The sequence below is a fragment of the Grammomys surdaster genome, unplaced genomic scaffold, assembly GCF_004785775.1.
Source record: "Grammomys surdaster isolate TR1022 unplaced genomic scaffold, NIH_TR_1.0 130, whole genome shotgun sequence".
NCBI lineage: Eukaryota > Metazoa > Chordata > Mammalia > Rodentia > Muridae > Grammomys > Grammomys surdaster.
Genome location: NW_021604588.1, coordinates 2,842,823 through 2,858,869, shown reverse-complemented (window position 1 = coordinate 2,858,869; position 16,047 = coordinate 2,842,823). Strand labels below are relative to the sequence as shown.

General features: G+C 36.6%; 1 protein-coding gene and 1 pseudogene across 2 annotated transcripts in view; both read left to right on the top strand.

The window, feature by feature from the left end:
• The window catches only part of Rasal2 (RAS protein activator like 2), a 258,472-nt gene that overhangs the window by 76,242 nt on the left and 166,183 nt on the right, over nt 1-16,047 (top strand). The gene's annotated exons all lie outside the window — the stretch shown is intronic.
• On the top strand, nt 2,614-3,607 carry LOC114612908 (annotated as a pseudogene).

The window sequence follows — 16,047 nt, the reverse complement described above, 5'->3', positions numbered from 1 at the left end:
TTCATAATTAAAGGGACTAGAGTTCAGGGGCAGATGTTGCTTTCTGTGTGAGGATACCCATTTGGAGTCATAAGCTTGTGGATAGGGAAGTCACAGGAAGAGGTAAAATTTCTCAGGCTGGGAATGTAGTGTATGGGGTAGTGAACACGTCAAGACTAGTGTTCTGGCCTGCACATCTGGTGACTCATTCCTTGCTAACCAGAGTCTATAGCAGAGCCACAGAGTCTTTATGATTACAGACTTGGAATATACCCATTGAGGTGACATCTTCACTAGTCTTTTATAAACATTCTACTTGTAAATTATACATGATTATTTTTATTAAATAGCCTTATTTATGGAAGAGATTTGAGAAGTCTGTACCTACCCCTCAGTTTTGCTGTGAGTCTAAAACTGCTCTATAAACCTACTCTCAGCTTGGGTGGGGAAGGTGGCACAGTTGGTAAAGTGCAAGAACCCTTTCTTTGCCTTTCTGGTTTTGGGCCTGGGTCAGCCACTCACTTTTCTGCTCCTCCATGTTGTCTGTGGTGCTTAGAATGGGAACAGTGGTATCTAGGTCAATGTTGCTGTGAGGTAGACCAAGCTAATAGGTAATAACAGGTGGTAAAAACTGAGACCCAGACCTTTGGCAGCAGCAGTAGAAGTACTAAATTTTATTAGTACTGACTGCCCCATAACATAGATGAAGAGAGAGCGGCTAAAGGTAGGTGTGTGTGTGTGTGTGTGTGTGTGTGTGTGTGTGTGTGTGTGTGTACATGCACACATACAATTCACCTTCTTAAAGAATGCTTTTTTTAAAAGTTGTGGCAATATATACATACAAAACGAGGGCTATTTTAAGCATATGGTCCAATGGCATTTACTTTGAGCAAGTATCACCACCGTTTGCCAAAACTAAAACTGTTGAAGCACTGTTTCCCTGTTCTTCTCTCTCCTAGCCCTAGTTACCGCTGTGCCACTTTCTGTACCCATGAATGTCATGTAGCATAATGGTTAATCATGTTGTAGAACCTTCCAGTATTTCATTTCTTTTTATGATTGAGTAATATTCTATAGATTTATAGGGTGTTTTATGTTAACATTCAGCATTTGATAGGTATTTGGATTGTTTCTACTTTGTTACTGTTAGGAGATATGCTGTTACAGACATTGACAAACTAAATTTTACCTCTACATAAATTTTTATATCCCTTCAGGATTTGATTTACTCTCATATTTTGCACATAGTATGTTTGTTTCATAATACTTTGCTGTTTTGAGATCTTAAGTCAGTTTGATTTTCTAGTTATTATCTAAGGCTCTAATAGTCTTGGTATTTTTTATTTCTGTTTTATGTCTACATATTCAATTTCTACCTATACATACATGTTTCTTATTTAATAGTCTTATTGAGATACAATTCATATATTATACAATTCACCATTTTAAAAAGATTTTTTTAAGATTTTGAATTTATGTGCTTAATGAATGTTTTGTCTACATATATGTATGTGCACCACATAAATACCTGGTACCAATGGAGGCCAGTAGATGGTGTTGAGTCCTTGGAACTGGAGTTATGAATAGTTGTAAGCTACCATGTGGGTATTGAGAATTGAACCCTAGCCCTTGGGAAGAGGAATAAGTGCTTTTAACCATCTCTTTAGCCCCACAATTTGTCTTCTTACAGAATATATTTAGTCTTAATCAAATTCTTTTAGTAATGAGCAGTTTTCTATATCTGTACTGAAAATATAGATACCTTTTTTATTCAGTATTATCTTCTGTAGTTTGATTACAAAGAATAAGGAGATATGTGTTCATTTCTAAGATGATAGTCATTGTTATTTTCCTGAGGTAATTTTTAGTTGTTTTCTCATGCTCACATCAGTGTGTGTGTGTGTGTGTGTGTGTGTGTGTGTGTGTAGAAGCAAAAAGAAGATTTGAGTAATGACTCTTAAGTATGTTATTATGAAACTATATCCATACAAGTACACAGGTTCTTAGTGGCTGAGCTTTAGTCAGAAGTCACATGCATTTTCCTGTCAATCTCGTGCAAAACTCACATTGCAATATCCTAAAAAGCTGATTTACAAAGCAGAGATCCTATGTTCTATTTGTGTTTTTAGATGTTGTTACCCGAGTATCAAAAGAATTTGAAACTTAGAGGGCACCAATTCAATTATAACTTAGTATGAAATATAATCATAATGATGGTAAAAAATAAAGGGTGTTTTGAATGCCATGTATGTGGTTTTTTGTTTTGGAGAAAAATGGTATCTGGTGGTTAGAACATAGGAGTTGATGTCAGCATTTGTGGGTTTTATTCCCAGATCCAGCCTTTTTAAAGAAGAAAGATATAGTCTATGCCTAGTCCATAGGAGTGCAGTGCTTCAAGTGCTATAGATATGCTAAATGTTAGTGAGGACTTTATACAACTGACAGAATAATATATAACAAATTGCTCAAAGTACATAAAATTATGTCAGTGGTAGTGATTCTATAGTTGTTGTATGAAAAGGTGTTATTAATAAACTAACAAAGTTGTTCTCCTAGCTGATTAAAAGTAAAACAATAACTTGCTGGAATGTGATAGAGAGTAGGGGCAGTAGGAGAGGGACAAGACAACTTTAAATGGCGCCCAAGAAAGACCTGAAACCTAACTTCCAGAAGGATGAGTGAGTGCTGTGCTTTCATGGGCCTCTGCTCTATGAAGCAGAATGTGTAGAGATTGCCATAAAGGACAAATGAAATACTTCATCTGTTACAGTGGTTGAATGAAAATTCAGGGACCCAGAAAGCAAAGTACTGAAATAACATGGACACCAATTTACAGAAACAGTGAGAACTTCAAAAGGCCAATTAGGAACAATAGGTAGAAGGCAACATAAGAGAGGCTGCTCCAGGAAAGTAGACATCTGGTCTGCAACAGAAAAATGTTGATGTGAAACAAAAAAGAAGGAGCAGAAAACATCCAGAGATGGAGATGGTGACAGTACCAGGAAGACACCTAGGACTCCTAGGAAGAAAATCCTACAGTTGAGAATGAAGAAACATCCATGAGCAGAGTTAAATCGATTCCCAAAGACCTGAAACCATGCCTTGTGGATTACTAAAACTTGATCACTAGACAAAAGGCAACTATTTAGTCTTCCTTCCAAGAAGAATGTGAATTCCATTTTGGAGGGTTTCACAAATTTTAAGATATCTCTAAGGAACACAGATAATAGAAGGGTATGCTGTTAACTTATGGCAGGGATAAAAAGGAGTACTTCAAGGTAGTTTTGGACACTCAGCGAGTCTACAAATTTGAGACAGTAGAATGCTGAAATTCTTATGCACCCAAACCATAGCTGTATGGAGTACCACATTTATTGAGGTTATTTGTGCAAATTAGAGCAATGTTGGCCTATATAGTTCTAAGTGAGAAAAGTCTTGTTTTATTACTGAACTATCCTTATGATTTAATTTCCTCAAGTACTTGGTGAAGAATTCTGCAACTTTGTTAATTGCCCGTGGTTAGGAAGTGGCTCCTACTGAGTACCATCCAAAAGCCATGAGAGAGGCATGCTTTCTCTCATTCATGCTTGGATCTCTTATACAAATGATGTGCTTTGAAGACCATTAATGTGTAATAGAATAAATAAAATATCCAATACAAAGGAAAAAAGGACTTTATTTAAGCTTATCAATAAATTGATTTTGCTTAGTTTTAGCCTTGTTTGAGCATTAAGTGTTATTTCGGATATTAGGTTATTAAAGAGAACTTTTATTCATCAGCAAATGGTGTTGGAAAAAGACTATATATAAAAATAATTCAAAATAGTATCAAAAATTCAGAGTAAATAATAAATATTTATGTGTGTTGTGTGAAATGATTATATGAAAATAAAACTTATCTTTTAAACAAAACTTAGATATCATTGCAATTATATAGCAATTATTAAACAAATAAAAGCCAACTTTTGCATGGAGTATTTTTCTGACCAAAATTTTGTGATTGTAAACTTGTATTCTTTCTTTGAAGAATTATTTTATTACAAAATTTTTTTCCTTTTTGGTAATCATTATAAGACTTTGTTCATTTCTGTTTCTTTTCTAATCCTTTGCCCATACTTATATTTATCTGCCTGCCTATCTATCTATCTATCTATCTATCTATCTATCTATCTATCTATCATTTTCTCAGGACTTTTTTATTCATGGGGAAAAAAAAAAGCCAAGGTCTTCTTAGGTAGTTTCTTTTGCCGTATGTCCTAAAATTAAATCAGTTTAGAGGACATTAAAACATGAAATAGAATTTGGGGGAAATTGGTTTATAAATTAAAGTGAAGTGAATACATTTTTAAAATACCTGACTACTCAGATTGTGCTAATCATGCTTCCTTCTTGAGGCTATATAATTAGAGTTTGTTTTTGCTAGATGAGTATTACTGATTTAGTTTGTATTGTATTTGGGCTAAAATTATAGCAAGTGCTGACTGTTAAAGAATGAAGTATTTTCTGTTTGTACAGAAAGATCTCTCAGCTGTGTTACAAAATAAGGAATTACAAAGATTATGTATTTTTGTTCTGTTTTGAAACCCATTTTCTGTAGGCTTATAAAATAATAAAGTCATATTATATATGAGGTAATATGTATTGTAATGATAAATACGCTTTCCGCCTTGAAGATAGCAGAGGTTTTGGTCAATTCTCTGCGATCTGTTAATTCTACTCTTTATTCTTTACTGTAACTCCAAGGAACACTGGTTCCAGGATTATGTCTTCCCAGATGGGCAGTTGTCTCCATTCTTTGAGGGCCCATCTAGCCTTACTTACTTTGCAAAATTCTGATGAGATGACATTTGAATCTTTTTGCCAACATGTTTGTGTCTTTGTTCTCTTTACTAATTTTTCTAGTCTGTCTCTCTCTTATTTATATTTTATAAGTTCTGTTGATTTTAATTTAAGCTTACTGATACTGTCTTCTGTTATTTCTATTCTGACAGAATTTCAGTGAGTGATACATTATTCTTACTGTGTACTGTAGTTTTACTTATTTCCACAGAGTTCTTTTTTTAATAGCCTGTTTCTTAGCCAAAGCCCCCAAACCCTTTCTTTTCTTAGTAGGTCTGTCTCCAGGAGTCCAGTTGGACCTACGTTTTGTTGTATAGCCAAAGATGACATTGAACTCCTTATCCTCCTCTTACATTTGAGTGGCTGAGATTACAGATGTGTATACCACTACACCTAATTTTATTAGGTGTTGGGGATCAAACCCAGAGCTTTGTACATTCTACACAAAAACTACCTAGTGAGCTACATCCTCAGCTCTTTATTTTCTTAATTTAAAAGAATTTCTAATTGATACAAAGCATTGTATGATGGCTTTGGAGGGAGGAATCTGTTTAGGCTTGAGTTCTATCCTCTAGATAACATTAAATATATGCAAACAGTCTTAAAATTTTTGAAATACATATGGTGTTTTTTTAAAAATGTCATCTTAGGCCGGGCAGTGGCGCACGCCTTTAATCCCAGCACTTGGGAGGCAGAGGCAGGCGGATTTCTGAGTTCAAGGCCAGCCTGGTCTACAGAGTGAGTTCCAGGACAGTCCAGGCTATACAGAGAAACCCTATCTCGAAACCCCCCCCCCCCAAAAAAGTCATCTTAGATAATTTTAACGTGATTATTCTTATCTTTTCTTGTTTAAGTAGCTTGTTCTCGAAAGCTGCTGGATCTTAGATGTTTTGACTGTTAGGAAGTGATGGGTCTTGTTAATCTTTTATGTTCACATATAGTCAGTATATTTCAGTTTCATATACAAGTAGCACCAAAGGCTATTGTTTTAATGACAATTCTGATCTATCTATCTCTTTTCTCTCTCTCTCTCTCTCTCTCTCTCTCTCTCTCTCTCTCTCTCTCTTTCTTAACCTTTTGCACATATATCTGGGTTTCCATTGGTTTTACCTAGTGCTTTACCTAGTGCTTTCTGGATGTGCTGAAAGCTGGAATCAGTTTCCCTGAGACAAGCATATGGTGCCCCTGGAAGATAAGCTAGTATCTGTCCAATGGGGGAAAAAAAATCTGCCCCCTTTTTTTTTTCCTTCCCAGGATCACCCTGCTTTAGCCTGCTGTGGTAGCACATCCTTCTAATCCACATTTGGGAGGCAGAGGCAGGTGAACCTCTGTAAGTTTTAGGCCCATCTGGTCTACAAAGCCAGTTCCAGGACAACTAGGGATGTTACACTGAGAAACCCTCTAGATCTGTTGTAAGTAGAACAACAGTATATGAATAAGTAATATCTTTGTAGAAGATTATAGAATCGTTGAGTAGATACCCCTGAGTGGTAATAGTTTGGTCATATTGAAGTGAAGACCTCCGTAGAGGGGAGACCCTCACTCAAGTCTCAGAAATTCGTGACCACCCAGTAATCTGCTCGAGACACCATGTACCGGAGCAATAGCGAGGTTTATTAGGGCGTGACAGCTAGCTGCCGGTCAATTCGTATGCCCACGCAGGAGCTGAATTGACCCCGACAGCCAGTTTGAGAGGGGTTTTTAAGGGGAAAAACCACAAACCAAGGAATGGGGAGGGGGCTCATGGTTGTTAGGTGGCATAACATAAAAATAGCAGAACATTCCAAAGGAACCCAACCTATGTGAGTCAGGGTCATGTGAAAACTTTCTGTACGCTTATCTTTCCTCAAGAATGTGGTCCTGCCCTGTTACTTCAGCCTTGCCCTGTCACTGTGGTTCCACCTGGCTATCTTGCATTCTAGCCAGTTCCCGTAACTAGTCTGTCCACATTCTTAACTGGCTTCATGGCTCGATTTCTCCGTGTCTTTATAAAGAAAGCCTAAAGAATATTTTATATGTCTAAAAAGAATTCTGTATACCCAGTATCTATAATTTTTCACTCTACAGAAGTTCTATATTTGGCTTTTCGAGAAGGTTCAACAGGGACACACACAGTGGTTTCACCAGTTTATACTTCCATTGAGAGTGACTGCAGGGAATGATTAGTTCACACATGGGTGTAGGTTCGTTCTGTTTGGCTGTGTTGTGAGTCCCGCGTGTATTCCACCCGGGGTGGCTCAGGTAGGAGCACCTCTGGAGAGAAGCAGAAGCATGGGATTCTTGACTGGTCCCCTTCCATGGGTGCCAGGATGCTGGGCTGTGAGAAGCCACTGAGGCACCCCAAGGGTGGGGAGAGAACTCAGTCTGAAGTTCCATGGGTGGGAGGGCAGGGGCTCTTGAGTTGGGGATCCCTGGGCCAGGAGGCAGCCAAGGACCAACTGTTCTCAAGCCCTTGGGATCCCAGACAGCACTGAGAGGCTGTGGAAGGACTGAGACTGGGTCCTGTGGGTACACGACCGGCCCACACGCTGAGAGAAGCAAGGGAGGGAGAGGAAAGCCCAGACCACGCCCCGCAGAAAAGGTATTCTTTGATTACTTGCCTGGCTGAAAGGTGGCTGTTTAGCTAGCTTGCTTGAAGAGGTGGTCCCCATGGCTGAAACTCAGGGAAGTTCCCTATGGCAGGCCTTTTTACAGGCTTTATTTTCATGATGGATGATAGATGAATCTGGATGCATCCCTCCCCCTCTCTGGTCACAGTGGACCTGACTTAAATAGGGAGGGAGGAGGGCCTGGGGGGGGTCTGGGAAAAGAATACATAATTGGCTATGCCCTCTGGCCTTTAGGTATCTCATTAATATGGAAATCTCTCTAGGGCCTGAGGCCTATAGTCATGCCCTCTACCTGTGGAGGGTGATGCAATGCCCTATGTGATTGAAAAGCGTGGGTCAGTGGAGATCTTAGGTGTCAGGAGCCTGGATTCTGGAAGTGCAGTGAAGTAGATGCCCCTCCCTCACAGACATGGACACCTGTTGGATCTCTGGGCTATTTCCAGCCAGTGCTTCTACCAAAACCCAAGCCAACCTATAACAGTCCCACAAGTGACTACATGTTCCTTTTCTCCCACACCCTCTCCAGCAGTTGTTTGTTTTCTTGAAGATAGCCATTCTGACAAGGGTAAAATGGAGTCTCAGGGTTAATTTTCCACTTTAAAAAACATTTATTGTACAATTGTTTACCTCTTGAGAGTCTGTTCAGTTCCTCAGCCCATTTCTTGGTTGGGTTGTTTTATTTTCTTTAATTTTTTTGAAGTTATGTGCTCCAGGTATTAATAACGAAATAAGATTCATACTTGGCAAAGGTTTTCTCCCATTCTGAAGGCTGCTTCTTTAGCTCAGTTAACTGTTCCTTATTATACAAAACAAACGAAATTAACACCTTTTCTAATCTAACAAAGTGCTCATTGTATACGATGGCTGTAATGTTTTTAGTTTGTGTATAAATTTTTTTCATCTTATTTACACTACTTGAATACAAGATTTGTTCTCATCAAAGGGTTTACCAACCCAACATATGATTTTTTTCTTTCATTATATTCAAGACATTTACCTTTTTACTAACTTGTCTTTGACATGCTTAAACTGCTAGCATCACTACTCTGGCAGTTTAGAACCATTATTACATAAAATAAAGTTGTTTGAACAACCAGTGTGATACTGTGACAGCCTGACATGGCTACTAAATAAAATGCATGGGTAGCATAGATCTCTTGGGCAGAGGGAAACTCACTCAGATCCCTACCAGGACTGAGATTTCATCATTTTGCTCACACAAATGCAGTTTTCTATTTTGTACCATGATTGACTGTAAATAACTAAAAGTGCAGAGAGGGAAAAACATGGACAAGGGGAAGACATAGACTCTATTGTTTGTTTTTAAGAAAAATGAGCCTTATTAAAGATATTTTACAATGAACATTTTTGGGACTGCGTAAGGGTATCCTGGTTCATGGTTGGGCATCAGCCTAGAACCCCGAGACTCTTAAGTGAGAACCGGCAGGAGTTCAGCCACGTCCTCAGAACCCAGGGTCCTGACACACAGTCTAGTCTCCATAGACCTACATTGTTCAGTCACATAGGCCATTACAGCCCCTCCCAAAGTGCACAGGTAGAGGGCGTGACCACAGGTCTCAGGCCCTAAGGATTTACATACTAATGAAGGCCAGAGGGTGTAGCAAATTAAGCATGCTTCCCCAGAACCTCCCCCTTTCTCCCTCCCTATTTAACTCAGGACTGCCCTGAGTTTCACAGTGGTACATCCAGATATGGATCCACCATCAGCCATGACAATAAACCCTTTTGGAACCAAGGACTTCCTCGTGTCATTGGAGCCTGCCGTTGCCAAAGCCTCCAGCCTCTGGAACCTTAGACTTCCTTCTGTATGTGGGACCAGCCACGTGGAAATCCCCCCCCCCCTTCCTCCACCGCTGTGGCCAATTTTCCCACAAACTTTAAGCATGACGTTTAATAGAAATGTTCATGTTTTGATGTGAGAGAAGAGGTATTCTTGAGTTAGCATTTGTTAGGCCTTAGAATACAAATACAACCTTAGCAGTTAGAATCACTGACCTTTATCTTAAAAATTACCTAAAATGTGAATTTTTTTGGCCTTCATATTTAGGTATAAATTTTGCTCTCCTGAAAGTAGTTTTCTTTGGAGCTAGAAAGATGGCTCACTGGGTAATAATGTTTGATCTGAAGCATTAAGCTCTGCCTAACTTCTAATCCTCAGCACCAACATAAAAGGAGCATAGCACTGTGCACCTGTAATCCAGGCTGGAGAGTTGGAGACAGACAGATTTCCTGGGCTCAATAGCTAGCCATCTAGCCAGAATAACAAGTTCCAGGTTTAGTGAGATCCTATCTCAGATACTAAGGTACAGAGCTGTAGGGAAAGACACAAGTGCGTGCACATATATTCTGTGCACACACAAACACACATGCACGCCTAGCATTTTTTATCTTATGCATACATTTTATTTTTCGTCTTGTGTTAATAGTTGAAGAAATTCGATTATGAGTTTTACTCATTATAAGTGAAATTGTGTCAGACTAACAAAAAAAGACTAGTCACCAATTAGAATTGTAATAATGATAGTGAAAGACTAAATTATGATAGACACAGATTTATATTATGCTTTACAAAATGGACTCATTAGGGAAGTTGCTGTTTAGATTTCAGTGAAGAAACAGCATGATGCTAGCTAGCTTTTATGACTTTTAGGACCCTTTCCTTCAACTTTCTGTGATTAAGGGATATTGATTTTGAGTTCATGTTAGGTTAAACTATTAATTTTGCTACCGGCATTTAAAATTAGATGACAGATTCATATAATTATACATTGTAAAGAAATATATTTTATTTATTCTTTGGCAGTTTTACCATGTATATAGTGTGTCTTGATTACCTTCACAGATATATTGTGTATCTTGAGCGTATTCACCTACTTTTCCCTCCCATCCCTTAACATCCTATACTTTTTTTTTTTGAGTAATCCAAAGACAAATATTGAAGTTAACTTACAAAGAAAATGATTTTCCATTGTTTCCTTAAATCATGTTCTGCATATATCCTAAATAATTAGCTTCATAAAAGATCTGGAATATTTTATTTAAAAAACTTGCCAGGTTCACAGAAGTGATTGATTCACCAGATTTTTCTAGTTCTTTTGTGAGTCCTTTTAACTGATGTTTGTGTGCACTGATCATATATCAGTGATGAAAATCCAACCCAAATCAGTTATGCTAATTCCCTAATTCCCTAACCTGGCAGTTTGTTCTTGTTATTATAATTACCTAAATTTGTAATGTCTCATAAATTGTTGATATTAGAATACAAAAACTTGTTTACATTTAGCTAAATTTTGAAATTGAGGAAAAGTTCAATTATGAGATTACTTGTAAATAATAATTTTGTTACAAGGAAACTGTTATAGATGATTCTAGGCCAAGGAGGAAGACTTGTGCTAGGTAGGGTAGATACCCAGAAGGACTCTGTCTTCAAATTATTTAAACAGATAAAGTTTTTACTAGATAAAATTAAGTGGACATGGATTATTAATGACTTATGCAGAGATCCTGGGTAGAACTCTCACTTTGAAGATTCACTTTGAAGATAGCTTTCTATAAAAAATATTGGTAAATGAGCTTATATTGTAATATTAAAATTCAGTTTTTGATGTGAAACTATAACATGAGTATGACTTTTACAGCACTCCAACCAACCATCATATAAAAAGGCATCTACTGTAATTTAGATCTAATTTCCTAATGTGTCACTAGAAACAAGAAGTTTCTAGCCAAGTGTTCATCTTGTCCTTTTTCACCAATAATGTACACTACCTTTTTCTCATCTCCCAACACCCGTGGCTGTTAATATTATTCATTCTTCTCTCATTTACCCATGCTGTTTATTCTTTTTATGCATATCATATTGTATTGGTATTATTTGATTACATATCAATTACAGTGGAGTCTGTAATATCTAGCACAAAGACAACACACTTACAGTAGCAAATACACATATAGAAGCACTCAGCAAATTTTAGTGGCACACTTAAGATAGTTTTTCATATCTACAATAGTTAAATAAATTCTTTGTTGCTTACAGTTTGTCAACAACAGGTAGCTTCCTCCTTTGCACCAGGGAATTTAAGTTTGAATATATTCTTTACTTAAAGAATGTTTGGCCAATATATGTTATATGACTCTACATATTATGAACCTTTGGTCAGATAGTTGCTTAGTTTGGAAGTTATACAAGTAGTAATCAAATACTTGTAGTTTAGTGTTATATTTTAAGTTACTATTTGCGTATATGGATGTTTTCCCTGAATATGTTTATATACTACATATGTGTCTGGTGCCCATAGAAGCCACACGTGTGTATCTTCTCTTCTAAAAGTGGAATTACAGATAGTTGCAAGCATTTGTGTGTGTGTGTGTGTGTGTGTGTGTGTGTGTGTATATGTGTGTGTGTGTGTGTGTGTTGTGTGAATGTGAGCATGTTTGTATGTGTGTAAGTGTTGTGTGTGTGTTTTGTGCCTGTACACATATGCTGTTATTATGTAGGTGGTACTAGAACTTGAACCAAAGGTCTCACATGTTAGGCAAGATTCTCCCACTGAGCTAGCCGTCTAGCATCTCCTATAGATCTACAGGACTAAAAAATACTTTTAGCCTCTAGACCTTGTGTCCAGTTGTTTCTCTCTAACCTTGTTCTTCATGAGAGATGGCTTTTGTCATTTGCTCTTACATCAGTCTTATCAATGGTTTTATTCATCTTCCATTTGTTCCCTCAGGTAGAGTACAAACTAAAATCATTGTGCTCTTGAGTAACTTATATGCTGCTTCAAACTTAGCTTTTGAAAGTTAGTAATGAAACAGAAAACAGTTCGAAAATTTATGAAATGATACACTTTTCAAAACACTTGTCTTCCACTTCAGTTACTTTTACCCAGTGCAGACATTGATAAAATTAAGTTTGCATTATCATAAAGTGTTTCTAAGTACTTTTCATGCTTGTAGTTTTACAGGTCTTCTTAAACTTTTCCACTCACAATGTTTTTTAACTCAAGCCCTGAGTATATATACAAATGAAACATTTAATAATAAATTATAAATTTATTTTAAAACAATTTTTTGGTATATGTATAATTTTACCATTTGTTAAAGATGAAAGCAAACTTGTTTCCAATAAGATAGATATGCTTTGTTGATATATGATACAAGTTTTTCAGGCAGTGTATGGCATGGACTACATGCTTAGTGTAAACTCTGCATACTGTGTGTTCAGAACCAACAGTGTGGTGAAGTCATGGTTCTAACACTTGCGAATGGTACCAGGATGTGTTGATTACACATTTGAATTTTGAATTAGTTTTTGGTCATTGCACATTCAGAAACCTTTTACTCTTGCTACATTTTTGTGATCCCTATGTGGAATAGCACCTGACAGTTTATTTAACAGGCTGTGGTCTGTGGAATGTGGAAATGTATTTGCAAATAAAACATGTATTTGGCTTGATAAAGATACATAACTGGCAAAGCTCAGCTTGACAATGAGTTAGATATCACAGAACCCATGATCTGGTTCTGATCATTGTGACTGATGCTGAGAATTGTCTTTTAGACTTTCTTTGACTTAAACAATTTGCTATTTATTTTTATCACCAAATTTAATTGGTACAAAGGAATTGGCACTAAGGGGATATATTTGTTAGTTATGGAGGTTCTAAAGAACTTGGCTTTTTAAAACATGCTTTTCTAAAGTTCAAAATTTTTAAAAAATTTATTATTTTTCTTACCCTTTCAAGATCCTATAAATAGTCCTTTATATATACAAAGGTGTCCTCCTCATTACTGGTTATTTAAAATTTTTGTTTGTTTGTTTGTTTTTTGTTTAAAGCTGCTACTTAGACACCCTCCTTTCATTGTCCTAAAGCTTGACATTGTATGAAACTGAAGCATTTTAAGGAAACAAACCAGAAAATGTAGAACATTCAATTCACATAGCTCAGAGCTCATGATTAGTCATTGTCCAACAGCCTTTTGGAAATTATTACATGGATTCTTTGTACTCGGTATCTGTGGGCTCTGTTTTGTTTTAAGTTTCCAATTTGCTTTTTTGAGAAATATGCACTTAAAATATTTACCACCTAAAATAGGGGTGTCCAGAATTTCGATGACATCGAGTTAATGAAAAACATACTCTAGAAACAGATTTGATGTGGATATATTTAGTTACAGAAGAGCTTGGTTTATATGCTGTATTGCTGTACACAACCATCTTTCCCCTCTCTGTTTTCTCTTTTTTCTTTCTTTTTTAATTTTCTTTTTTTCCTGTTCCTCTTTTCCTTTCTTTAATTTCTTTTAGTTTTTGGAACTGATCTGTAGCCTTGGCTGCCTGTGAACTTACAGTCCCTTTTTTGAGTACTGGAATTACAGGTGTGCTCCAGTACCCTTTTCCCCTCTCTTTTGACATTTTAAAGGACCTATTTATTTCATGTGTATGAATGTTTTGCCTGCATGTATGCATATGTACCACAGGCATACTTGGTGCTGTAAAGGTCAGAAGAGGGCATTGAGTCCCCTGGAACTAGAGTTAGCAATGGCCATGTTCTACTATTTGGGTGCTGAACCCAGATCCTTTGCAAAAACACCACTGAGCCATCTCTAAGCTCTTCTAGAATACCTTTTAGCAAGAGACTTTAAGAACTTGTAGGCTTGTTAGACTTTTAACAGTCATGTAGTTAATAACCTGATGCTGATCCTATACTTCTGTGTTTCAATGATTATTCTAGCTAGAATAAACATTAAGTTTATAAATGAATTCAAGTCTATTACTAGACAGTGAAAAAAATTTTCCAGGAATGGCTTATGACTAGGAAATTACTCTTTATGTTTCTGCACAGCACAGAGGAATTAGATGTAAGGATTAATTTAAGTGTTTGTGTGCTTTGAATTAAAACATACAATGATGTTTCATGTAATTCTTAATCTTCTTTTCTAGTCATATTGAAAATATAAACACGAATAATTGAATGCTTGAGGGACATTATTATATTATTTGAATGAATTATTGGTTGCAAAATCCCCATTCTTTTTTTGATAGAAATTGCCTGAGAGAGAGAGAGTGAGTAAGTTTCTTGTGTTGGTTATAAGATATGCTCTTGGGCATTGTATAACCATAGGATATTCCTTGAAGTTTGTTTCCCTGGAAACTAACCACTTTTTATACCAATGGTGCTTTTGTACAACTTATAGATACACACAATCAATATCTCTTGTATTTGGCTATATAGAGGAATTCAGATAGTTTTTAGGGTTTCAAGCATGTTGGCATATGTGTGTATGCTTGCTTCTCTCTCTCTCTCTGTGTCTCTGTCTCTCTCTGTCTCTCTCTGTCTCTCTCTCTCTCTCTGTGTGTGTGTGTGTGTGTGTGTGTGTATGTGTGTGTGTGTGTGTCTTTTTGGCTTTCATTTTAAGAAGTGAAAAATCTTTTGAGTTTGGATTCAACTTAAATAATACTGTCCCCATATTTCTCAGTGCTATATGTTCTTGTGATTACATTTGCAAAACACACACTTTTTAAAAAAAAACTTAAATTTATTTAGGATTAGTTACTCTTTCCAAGTATAGCTGTCATCTGTGTTGTGCTTAGAGGTTTATGAGGCTGGGAAATTCGGAAGCCATTGGTGAGTTTAAAACAGCACCATTATAAAGATTGTTCTCCTTTTTAATCATCTTTTCTTTCTCTCATCTGAGAGGAGTTAGTAGATTATTAAGCTGCTTTTTCTTCCCTTGTGAAATTTGCATTCAGAATGATGCACAGTGTTTTGGTGCAGTAGTGTACCAAGGTCTATTTGATGGAATCAGAGTAGTTTTCTTTTGGTAAGGCAAACCTGTGCAATATTTCCTCCCCAGATTATTTTAACAAACAAAACCAAAACAAAACCAAAAAAAGTGTTTTTATTCATTGTAGAATCCTGACAAATATTCAGTTTAAAACTGTGTTCTCCTTACATACATGTTTTGCTCTGCTTTTTTAGCATTAATATTTTTAGGTAGGAATAACAAACAAATTCATTTTATTAGATGTATAAAGTAAAAAGACTAGTTGCTCACTCTTAAAATACCAGGCACTATTTGTAATGTTTGATATTTGTCATCAATTCTTATATATCTCCAAGAGGTTAAAACTAAATTATTCTCATTTTCAAGTTGAGAAAACTGAGCATCCAAAGTGTCTTGACCAGGAGTCATGGTTGAAAAGTGACATCACAGAGATTCCTTTTCAGGTAGTTAGGCTTTCTCTAAAAATCTTTTAATAAGCTCTTGACTTTGGTGCTTCTGACCAACAATAAAATGATTTCTAACATTTACTGGCCATTTCTCTATGTTGCAGAAATTATTCTTCTTTCTAATGTGTGAAATACCTTTATCAAATAATCTACAATGGAGACATAGGTCTTGCCAGGGCTCCAATGTAACCTTGAGCTTTGTACTGCCAAAGTTCTGTGTTTGGTAAGCTGCCCACAGATCAGGACATGGTAGCTCTCAGCTACTGCTCCAGTACTATGAGTGCTACCATGCTTTCCACCATGATGATAATAGACTAAACTTCTGAAACTTGAAGCAATACCCTAGTTAAGTGCAATTTTTTTTATACTAG